Below are 9,033 nucleotides of genomic sequence, written 5' to 3'. Positions count from 1 at the left end.
ATCAGGATGTGGACAGTCACTAGACCTTTGTACCAGGAGTCTTCACTTGATGGTGGGGTTACAAATAGTGAATGTTGGTCAAACAGGGGTTTGTCAGGTGAAAGAAAAGTAAGAATACATGTCCTTAAACTACTCTGAAGCTGTTTCTGTACACCTGAATTCCCAGCAAACAAATATTTCTAGCTTTTTTTCTTTTGAAAGTCACCTTTAAGTGCATGTGCTATCCAGATCTCTGCTGGAACTCTGCATACAGCTCAGACTGTGGATTGTGGTACTCATACCATACTTGAGCTATTTAGTGCATCCATGAATTAATCAGCTAATAACCAGCATGAGTGCAAGAAGTAATAAGATAAACTAAACTTGCTGTGCAAGACTATGCAAAACTTCCTTCAAATGCAAACATTTGTGTCAGTCACTGTAAAAAGCCAGTTTCGTGCGTGTAGTTAACTTCTCACACAGCAGCTAGTCACTGCCCAAACTACCCACCAAGCCCAAAAGTACATGCAAATGAATGCTTTCCTAATGATGCTACAGAAAATAGTGAGCCAGATACTGTGCAAGTCCACCTCCACACAGTAAAAGTAATTACAGAATCCAATGGGCATTATTTTTACATTAACAGTTGACTTAAGTTCCTTATTTTGAAAGCATACCATGGTACAAATGCTCTCTATTTTGGTCCTGTGGTTATAATGTATGGTATTCCTAAACATGCAGTCATAATACTTAGAATGAAGTCTTGAAGAATCGATCATTTCAGACAAATAGAGGCAATGTAAAACCATACACGCAGAAGGCTAAGTTCTGATCCCTTTGGTGTCAAAAAGCTTTTGAGCTGCTTGTGCTGATACTTTTACTAACCTTTGCCTGCAACAGGCACTAGCAGACATTGTTAGTTATATTTACGGTTGATCATTTTTAGCATTTCGTGGTCCTGCTTCAGTGCTCTGGAACATTCTGGGGAGGCAGGATGGGTAAGGTCTAAACAATCTGAAGCCCCAGGCTGTAAAACTGAGCTGCAGCAGTGTTACCTTATAGCTCCTGATGCTGGCCCTGACTCAGCCAAGATTTTTAAACACAAGCTGTTGTGCTGGCGTCAGGCTTGGAAATACAGCTCTGTGACTTGCTGAATCAGGACACATATGTAACAGGGTGATTTAGGAATCCAGCTCTGAACTGATTCACATTTTGCAGCGGTCAAGCTTTTATTCCTGAGCTGTGTGGGCACCCAGCAGTCCCACTGCAAACTCAGCGCTGCAGTCCTGCACTTCTGCCTGCTTCCCAGAGCATAGCCTGCTGCTGGGGCTCCTCCAGGTACCTGGGGTGGGTGGCATTGCTCTGATTTTAGAAAATCTCCTTAGACAGAAAGTGCTGGAAAGCACAGCCTGGCTCACTACCCTATTTCTGTCAGGAGCTGCTAGGCTGGTGGGGCTCAGCTGCCCCAGTTCTGCACAAAAGCACATCTAATTCTGCTGGTAATGGTCATGGCCAGTTCTTGTCAGCATTTGACTTCAGTCTCTTGGTTTTCTTCTTGGTTTTCTCTTCTTCCTTAGTTTCCACCACAATCACTGACTTTCTCAATAACACCATCTCTGGAAATGGGTTTCACCGGAAGCAAGATAAGCAGAACATGAATGCTGGCAGGAGCTGAGCCAAAGGCTGAAAATTCTGGCTCTCACCCACAGCACCAAATAGGAAGCCCTTTGCATTCATGGCAGATAAATGTACAGGAAAGGGTAAAGTAAACCCTTACCACTTTCCCTCATATTTGAGCTTTTTCCTGATCCAGCAGCTCACATGTTTCTTTACCTCTGCTCTCACTGCAAAACTGAAGAACTGAAGCAGCTGAGCAGCAGTCAGCTTGCCCTGGCTCCTGCCGGCTGCTGCCTGCTCCTGCCTGCTCCTGCAATTCACAAGGAAAAAGTCCCCATTGTTTTCTGGTGGGCATAATTGCCTGACAAGACCTGAACACTTGATCACAATAAGGACAGAGGTCTCAGTGCAGGAAAGTGGTTTTATTTAGGACATTGCATAAGCATAGACTTAAAATTAAGTCCATACTTAAGTGCTCCAACAGCCAATATGACAGAAACGTTTACACTGAAGTCAAGTTAGTATCTGATTTGATTTGCTGCTGTTTGGGCTTTGCCTGTGCACTGCTTTGGAAGGCAGCACAAACCAGCACAGTCATCAGTATTTTGCTAACTCGGAGCTTCTTGTAGTACATTTTCTCACTCTGGATTGTCTCACTCTGCTCATGGAAGAAAGGGAGAAGAAACCCAGCTTTTGCCACTGGAATGATCTCTGTGCACCCCAGACTGTAAGTTATTTTCATTAGAAGAAAAGAGTTGAAAAAGCTAGCACAAAAGACTTTGTACTTCCACAGGGCACTGGGCTTTCAGTCTGTAAGTAGCTGTGTAGGTCCAGTTCAGAACCAGGGGAGAAGCTCCCTTGACTTCAGTTAGCTCATGGTCAGGTTGTGAGCAGAAGCCACAAGGCTGAATGACCTGCTTATCACTAGAAGATGATTCACAGCCTCTGACTGAGAAGTCAGGAATTTGAACTGCAGGTCCTGAAATTGGTGCCACTCTATTTTCTGAGCATACTGGCAGGGGAGAGAGAAATCTCTCTCAAAGCAAACACCTGTAAAAAAAAAAAACATAGAAAGGAATTGCCTTAAGAAAACAAACCTTTTCCTTGTCTCCCATGTGGTGTGTCCTATGGGAGCTTGGGCACTCATCTGGAGGAAGAGAGAGGGAACTTTTAGTCTTAGCTTGAAATCATGAAGAGGCAGTTGGAAAGTTGGATCTGTCTGTGCTTGGGGATGACAAGCAGTTTACACAGACCTCTGCCTCTCTGGAATGCTGTCTCTTGACACACACACCGATAACAACCCCCCAGTGTCAGGAAGTAATACCAGCACATCCTCTTTGCAAAGCTATCTAAAAACACAGGGAGGAATTTGTTTCTGGCTGAAGTAGAGTGACACCAGTCTTACAACAGCCATCTGCACGCCTCTCCTGCTTCCTTCCTTGTTTTTATTCTCCACTCTTTTTATAGCCAATACATTTCCAAGCACAACACAGGAGAATTCAGAGTTGCCAGCACTCATGGTTTCTGGTCACTTGCATTACACTAATGTGACATATTTGCAGCAGCCCTCCTCCTATAGAATTTACCAATACCACTGGTGTTACCCAAAGCATAAGCACTAAGCCATGAGGGGAAGGTGGCAGTGTACAAGGAATCAAATAGAGCAGCGTGGTGGGTCAGTGCACTAGCATGGTGTCTCTCACATCGCAGGTGCTCATGTTTCCACCATTTGATGCAGTTTTCTCTTTGTTCTTTGCTCAATTTAATCCCCCTTTTCCCCATGAATAAAGTCACAGTTAAAGGGAAAGGAGATGTTGGCACAAAGTAGCGTGTTGTGTTTCTTTCCCATGGGAAAGTCCTGTTAAATAAAAATTGAGAAGGGCTTTCAAATCCAACAGATTCATCCTGGTAAATCTGTCTCCTCTTTGTGTCAGAGTATGCTTTTATGTGTGAAGAACTAAGGGAAAACTTTATTTAGGCAGTGAAAAGAAAGCCCATGACTGTAGCTTGGGGGTTATTGGGAGTATGTCTTTCCATTACTTCAGCTTCCAGTCAGTATAATCAGGATTTCAGAAGGGAATGATGGGCCTGTGGTTGAGATACTGAGACTGGACCAGTCTGCTTCAGTTCCTGGCTCTTTCAGAAAGCATAGCTGCAGGCAGAGCATCTAATCTGCAACCTCCTCCCTGAAGTAGAGATGATCATGTTTCCTCTATCTATTTAAACCGTACATAGAACAATTAGGATTTAAAATTATAAGGATGAAAAGAGTAGAGGTGATTGACATCTGTGCTTCCCAGGATCCTTTTCAGAAGGTCAGATTTTGCTCATTACAGTGAGCAGAATGAAAAATAATCCCATTGGTTTAGTGGAGTTACTCCTCATATTCAGTGAGCTAAATGAAGTCAGAGCTTAGATCAGGTATTGTAAGTGCTTCATGTTGTTTTTTCTTTGATGGGCTTGTGGTCATGGCTGATTAAACAGAATATCTCCAGCTCCCATCCATCTGTGAACCTCTTTCCAGTTTTAGCCTGTTAACACCGTAGTTCTGCATCATCTCTGAGGTTTGCAAACTTCTCCAAATTCAGCAGCATTGCCTGGTTGTATTGTCTATCTTACCAAAAACATGAAACAAAGAAAGCTCCCCTCAAACCATAACCACCAGAATTTACCCAGAATTATTCACATTTAAAATGGGAACTCTGTAATACCAGAACTACAGGTATTGAAGTGTTTCCATGGAAGATAATCAGGATGTTGGACTTGCTAATAATTTCGTAGGTGTTCAAGCTATGAAAGGACCCATATGGTCCTTTGCAGTTCTTACTTCTGTTACAAACTGATGTCTGTCTAATTTCAGCAGTGTTGGCTGTCCTAGATGCCTTGAGAATAGCATGTGCTGTTCCCTATGCTGTGAGGCTTGGGACTGTAGCCCAGCCAGTGCTCCCTGTACTTTCCCTACATCCTGAGCCCTCTGTACCCTTCAAACTCGGAAAGTTTCACATCAGAAAGGTCGTTAGAGAAATTTGCCCAGCTCTGCTTATCAGCCTTGGTCCCCCTGGACCACAGGAGCTGCAGATGTGTTTCTGCTCTCATCTTCCCGCTCTGCCATGCCCCAGAGCTACATGATGGGGGAGCTGTTCCGGGTGTCATGGTGCAGTTTTGCCTCCAGCTCTGTGCTGAGCAGATACAACCATCTGCAAAGAATCCACAGCTCAAGACATGCAGGTTCCAGCGTATGTGAAATCACAGGCAGTCAGCAGGAGTGGATGCAGTCTGCATTGCCACATGCCTGGGTGCACTCATAGAATTGCATAATGCAATGTTGTGAACCCTCTCTTCTCAGACAATGTGTTTTAGATATTGACTGCACAGAAGGTCAGCTTGTGCTAGAAAAACAAACAGGCTGCTTTGCTTAGCACAGCAGCACAGGGAGGGCTGGGAATAGGCTATGGCAGGAGATATTTCGCCTTGTTAATCATTGTTCCTGTGATGTGGTCAGGGCATTTCAACCAAGCTTTTAGCAGGCCAGACTTGATGCTCTTTTTTTCATAGGGTGATGTGTAGAGGCATTAATTCAGATTGGCTTCTGATGACATCAGTCATTACACAGGCACTTCTCAGGCCAAACCACTGTCTAAGGGCATGAGACGTATGGGTAAGAGGTGGATTGTGCATGAGTACACAGTGCAGGGTGCAGGCACCTCTGTTCCGTGTGACCTCCTGCCTGTCCTTGTGAGAATCCTGGGTACATCAAGGCAGCTCATGTGACTCCCTGATAAAGTGTTAATTGATTTCAAGCAAATTTCATAGAAAGGAGAAGATAATAGAGAGAATTAAATCCCTACCTGCCTGGGGAAGATAACCTTATGATGAAAGTGTCAAGCTGTAGCATGAACTCATTACCGATCAGACACCAAAGAGAAGTTCTCATCAATGTCCCACCCATGAGAAAGGCTTTGTTTGGAGCACACAGTTAACCACAAATTCCAAATTGCTCTTTGCTCGCAGAATTACTTGACACATCTGAAGGGTTCCATGGGCAGCCCAGCCAATTGTGTTAAGCTGCATGGCCATTGGGAGATAAAGTGAAATGAATGGCTGTTCCCTCTTGTGCTTGTTCCTTAAATCCAGTTATCCAGGCTCTTGCAGTCAGCACAAGAAGACATCCCTGAGCAGAGAAGCTTTGCTCCCAGAGAAGGAGTCAGGAAATACAGAGAGGTATTAAAAGTGCAGTTATGCATTAGCAGCTGAACTGAGAAAAGCACACAGGGTTTGTCTGCACCTGGAGCAAGGGAAAAATAACCACGAGGACTGCAATGTGTGAGGTGTGTAGGGACTTGTCTGCCTTACAGAGCATTGCCAAGGGTCTCAGGCTCTAAATATACAGTGTTTTTTGCTAAATGTATGCAGGTAGTTTGACACAGCCTTCCTTCGCTGGGGACACGAGAAAAGCAGAAAGAAAGGGCTTAATTAAGGCATAATTTATTTTTCTCTTCTGCAGAGGCTATATCTATTCTGTGAGACACATAAAGCAAGACACAGAGAGGCACAGAAACCGTGCTGCCAGGGAAACCTGACTTCTGTTCTTGTTTCCTTGCTTCCTTTAATCCCACATACAGCATCCCTGCTGAGAGCAGGCTGGTGGAAGCTGGTGAATAATGGAGAGGCAGAACACTTAGCCAAGTCATCCCAATGGGCATCTGCTGCACAGAGAGTATTGTTATTTAACCTTTTATTTTTCATAGGTGTTTCAAAGATACATAGATGAGGCAATTATATGCAGAGAAATCAAAAAGATACCACAACAGCAAGAAATAAAAATACCAGGAGATGCAGAATAGTTACTATGGGGTTTTCCCTAGATAGTATTTTCTAAGATGAAGTGACAGTTGTAAGCATGTGAAGACAGCCTTTTTTTTCCTGGACAGATGAGCAATGCTATTTAACTTGTGTGAATTAGGGAGAACACTGCTGAGCAGTGCCTCACGTCAACCTCCTATACCACCACCCTGCTGGAAGAGACATTTTCTTCCCAGGAAACACAGATGTCCTGGTGAATTAAGTGAAAATAGTGCAGGCAATCAAAGACATAAAAATATGGGGTGTTTCCTTGATGGGAGGTGTGGAGGAGGTGAAGCAATGTGGAGAAAGCATGTGCTTCCAACATGTTTTAAAGAGAATCTGTATTTTAGAAAGTGAATTAGAGAGAACTCTGCCAAGAGAGTGAGGTGCTGCTGCAGGCTGGGTCTGGAGGCAATGCACTCCCTGGGGATCACGACATGGCACTGGGAGAGGAATGCAGTCCTGGCTTCCCTTCTGGTTGTACGAGATCTGTAGCTTTGGGCATATCTTACAGGTGATCTTGTGATCTCCTTGTAAGGTGGGGCTGATAAAACTTGCCTGGCTCTTTCCCCAGGTTTCTGGAAAGGTTCATTATTTCAGTAGCAGTAATTTTTCCTGATGACCCCTATTTAGAGGAACTTTGAGATGTCCAGGCTGGGCCCTGCACTAGCTTTAGGGACAAGTGCTGCTCAAAGCCTTGCAGGACCCAGGACAGACAGGAAGGAAAGAAGGACATCTGGTGTCTGCCTTCAGCTGTGGGTTACTGGCAGAGCTGTCAGTGTTTGCAGCTCTTTCATCTATAGCCTGGGAAATGCTGTGCAAGTGTGAAATGACAGAAGAAACTGTTGACCCTGAACATCAGGAAATAGACTGGACTAGCTCATCCCCACATGACTGGGCACTCCCTTCTGGTTATTACCTGGGATCATGATAGCAAAGAACAGGAGCTTAGTCAGGGAATTGCAGGAGAAGGCTCTGACCTGAGTTGTCCAGGAGATGTGTGCTGGATGGCCAGGACAGCTCCCTTCTGTTCCCAAGAGCTGGGAAAACCTCAGTGGAAAGCAGTGGAACTTGCCCACAGTCACTGAGGTTCTCTCAGGAATAGGCAGCGTGCAGGACTGTTAGTGCCATCCCCTGAGCCTTGAGGTGACCAACAGTGAGCAAACAGCTACCCGACAGCATTGCACAATTCTGCCTTTTCTCCCAGTCCGGGAAACCACTTGAGTAAGAAATCGAGCTGGTTGAGCCAACGTGTTTATTGCTACTGGTTGTGGCTTGCAGCCACCACCCGGGCAAGAGTCCCTCAGGCTGTAAATCCCCCCCTGCCCCCCCGTGCTGCTGCTGCCGGGGGGTGCCGGGGCAGGAGCGGGGTTCGCAGCAGGGACCCTTTCACCCGCACGGGTACAGCTGGCGGCTCAGCAGGGACGGGCCCTCGCCGGGTCCTCCCCGGTGCTCTGGTGCCCTCTGCAGCCGGGCGGGATGCGGGGGGCTCCGCGGGCGAACGCAGGGCAGGCAGAAACGGGAGGGTGCCGGCACGCAGCCCTTACCGTGGGCTGAACTCAACACGCCGGTGTGCCGGGGCTGAGAAAGGAGAGTGCAGCCATGGAGAGTGTCCGTGCGTGTGTGCGTGCACGGGGCTGGAGGGTGACGGTGGCTGCACTTCTTTCCTCCCCTCTATTCTGTGTTTTCTCCACCCCAGTCCATGAATTCTGTAACGTACAACCTAGGGAGTCCCTTCTGTGCTGTAATTGAGCCACATGCAGGACAGATAAAGGACCTGCTTTCTTTAAATGTGCATAAATCAAGGTCAGCCCCCTTGCAGCCTCTGGAATAGCAATGTTGAGGTAGGTGATGCTCAGATGCCTGATTAGTGAGGCCACAGTAGCCATTGTCCATGCAAAGTAAGTGAAAGGTAAGGGTATCAAGGCACAGAGGTGCTCAGTTGGCCCTGACTCGCAGTGCGTGTCATGCATGTCACCCGGGGTCCCCTCCCTCTGTAAATACCACTCATGCATTTTCCCAAGCATTCTCCCATGCTCTTGCTATTTTTAGCCTCTACACTACACTGAAGAGGCTCTCTGGCACCCTCAGGTATTTCATGTGACTATGTGAACTCCAGCAGCGCTCACTTCACTATCTTCATCTTTATAATAAAAACAAGTCCTCAAAGACTCACTCTTAAACTTCCGGTTCAGGCTTCTTCCTAAAAATAGTGCTTGGATTGCATGTGGGCTGGAGACATGATTTCATACCTGCTATTCCTGGAGCGTTTTCCTGACCATGAGCACCGCCGGTTATAACCCTCCTAAACACACTTCCTTGAGGAGACTTGTAAAAGATAAATGATGGATGTGATGTCGCAAGCCTGAGGTTGCTTTGTCAACAGGGAAGAGGCTCTTTGTCCCATCCCATGCTGTGATAACCACTGAGGAAAAGAGTGTTATTGATGCAGGTATTCTGAGAGACCCAGCGTTCCCACCACGCCTGTTCTACACGTGTCTCCTCACACTGATGGTGGTTCCTATTACTCCTTTCTTACCAGAGCTGTAACATAGTAGCTTTCTGTCTGTCAGCCACATAACTCAGCCCCTC

The 9,033-nt window shown here is 46.1% G+C and overlaps 1 long non-coding RNA gene across 1 annotated transcript; it reads right to left on the bottom strand.

The window, feature by feature from the left end:
- Positions 1–2,003: 2,003 nt before the first annotated feature.
- Positions 2,004–7,582, bottom strand: LOC136021758 (uncharacterized). The gene is made up of 2 exons (XR_010615883.1): positions 7,422–7,582; positions 2,004–2,646 (listed from the first exon to the last, which is right to left on the bottom strand). It is a non-coding gene; the product is annotated as an uncharacterized LOC136021758 (long non-coding RNA).
- Positions 7,583–9,033: the final 1,451 nt, after the last annotated feature.

This window comes from Lathamus discolor, chromosome 14 (genome assembly GCF_037157495.1).
Source record: "Lathamus discolor isolate bLatDis1 chromosome 14, bLatDis1.hap1, whole genome shotgun sequence".
NCBI classification, from domain to species: domain Eukaryota; kingdom Metazoa; phylum Chordata; class Aves; order Psittaciformes; family Psittacidae; genus Lathamus; species Lathamus discolor.
Note: the sequence above shows the minus strand (reverse complement) of the source record. Positions and strands in the feature narration are given on the sequence as shown.